The sequence below is a fragment of the Chenopodium quinoa genome, unplaced genomic scaffold, assembly GCF_001683475.1.
Source record: "Chenopodium quinoa cultivar QQ74 unplaced genomic scaffold, ASM168347v1, whole genome shotgun sequence".
NCBI classification, from domain to species: domain Eukaryota; kingdom Viridiplantae; phylum Streptophyta; class Magnoliopsida; order Caryophyllales; family Amaranthaceae; genus Chenopodium; species Chenopodium quinoa.
The window spans coordinates 3433116-3435454 of record NW_018743262.1 but is presented as its reverse complement, the minus strand read 5'-3'; positions in this window follow the sequence as shown (position 1 = coordinate 3435454).

Here is a 2339-nt window from a genome sequence, read left to right as displayed (position 1 = left end):
ACGTTCAAACACCACCACCAACACCAGCACACCAATAATGAACCCCAAAAACACAAAACTTAGCAAAAAAAAAAATCGAAAACTAACCCAAAAAAAAGGAAAATAAAGACAATAAAATCGAAAAATACCACACAAATAAATCAAAACCACTAGATCTACATATTTCACAATAATTTCATAAGAAAATTAGAAAAAAAACGCTAATTAAACAACAAAAATTAAAGGAAATATATAATTATACAAATATCTAATAAAATTGATATATTAACATTACAATTACATAAAAATTAATTAGATCTACAATCTAACCTAAATTAAAACTAGATCTATAATCGGTTGACGATTCTTGCGACGGTGGCTTTGCAATTCATGTTGTTGGGCGTTGCCGGTGTTGTAATGGTTGCTGTTATTGCACGGTGGTTGCGGTGTTGTTGGTGGCGGTGATGGCAGCGAGAGATGTTAGTTGTTGTTGGTGGTAAAGGTAGTGTGGTGGCGTTGTTGGTGGTGATAGAAAATAGAGGGGATGAAAATGAAGAAGAGAGAAGAAATAGAAGAAAAAGAAAAAAAGGAAAGGAGGAGAGTAGGGGCGGATCGAGACTGAACAGGGAAAGAAAGAGGAGATGAGGAGGACCAGGAGGAGAGAGACAGAAGGAAGGAAAGAAGGAGGGATGAGAGAAAAAGAGGGGAAAGAGGTGAGGGAAAAAAGTGGCGGAACGCGGAAGAAAGGGGATTAGGGTTAGTATATAAATTTTTTTTTCTTTTTTTTTAAATTATAATTCCGAAGGATTTTTCCGTCGCAATTGACCTTTTTCGACGAATTATTCCGTCAGAACGTCCAATTATACCGACGGAAAATAAATCCGTCGGAAATAATGATTTTTTCGACGGATTTTCAGGTCCGCCAGAACCAATCCGTCGCTATTTGACATGATTCTTGTAGTGTTGCCAACGATATGTGACAATCCTCTTAGTAAAATATTTCCACTATTGACAATCCACGTCTTGGAACATTTGGAAAAAAGAGTCGATCGACAATCCACTTTGGGAATTTTCCACTTACTGAAATGAATGACAATCCACGTTGAGGATCCTTTGCCTAAATTGATGATGAGTAGAGACCTACGACAATCCTTTAGGAAATTTTGCCATAGGGAACTATATGTATGACAATCCAATCTCAGAAAACTTGCTAGAGATGACAATCCGAACTTGGAAAAAATTGCCAAACAAAGAAGGAGCACGAGAATCCACGCTTTGAAACTTTGCCAGAGATGACAATGCAATCTTGGAAAAATTGTCGTTGAAGAAGATGCGCGACAATCCACATTTTGAAATATTTTCAGTTGGGGATGACAATCCAATCTTGGAAAAATTGTCGTATAAGTGCTTGCTTTTGAACCGATGCCTTGGTGCTTGTAATGAGCCAATTCTTAAGCGCTTAAGCTAAGCGAGACGATTATCGTTAGGTCAATCACTTACTGCGATTGTAATCAAGCCGACTACTAATCATGTCAATTTGCTTATAAGGGCTAAGTGGCGTACCAAGGAACCCAAAATTGCTATATGAGGTCTGCATAATCCAATATGGGACTACTTATCTCGTCGCTGCATCGGCGCTCACCAGAACATATTGTCACCGCTTTCTCGCTATGTCGCCAAGCGAAAGATTTTGTCGCCAGGCGAAAGCCTTGTTGTCTGACGCTGGAGTCGGGTTTTCATTCGCGGCTTTTCGAAAAAATCCGGGAATATTCTTGCTCACTAGAATGTACCTGCATTTATGTTTTAGACTATAGGACTTTGCTCATGTAATTAGGGTTGACCTAAGACTTAGTGTTGCTTGACTAATTGACTTGACATGACTCAAGGTATAAACTTAACTTAATGATGACTCACTTCGTGTGACTCGTGTGTGCATAGTGTCGACTTAATGTGTACACAACTCGTGTGTGCATTGTAATGTGATCGTGTGAATCGAAAATGCAGAAAAGCAAAAAATTTCCGTCATTTTTGTGGAGGGTACCGACTTTCTCCCGAAAAAGAAAGACGCGAAGTTTTTAAAGGTGCATGTTGAATGAGCTTAATCCGTTAAAGTTGTCTCTAACAGTACAAGGATTGTAACATCTTAGACTATCCTAGTTGACTCAATAATGAAAGTATTTAGGTAACTTAAGCGCGGAGGCTAAGTACTTCATACTTTGTAATGTAATGATGATTGATCTTGATATGACAAGGCATGATTCAACGTTTTGTTAAGATTTCATGACAAAGGGTTCTTAAGGAAAGTATATTTGGTCATGTATATGTGTAGTGTGTGAAAGTGACACTAAGGTTAGGCCACA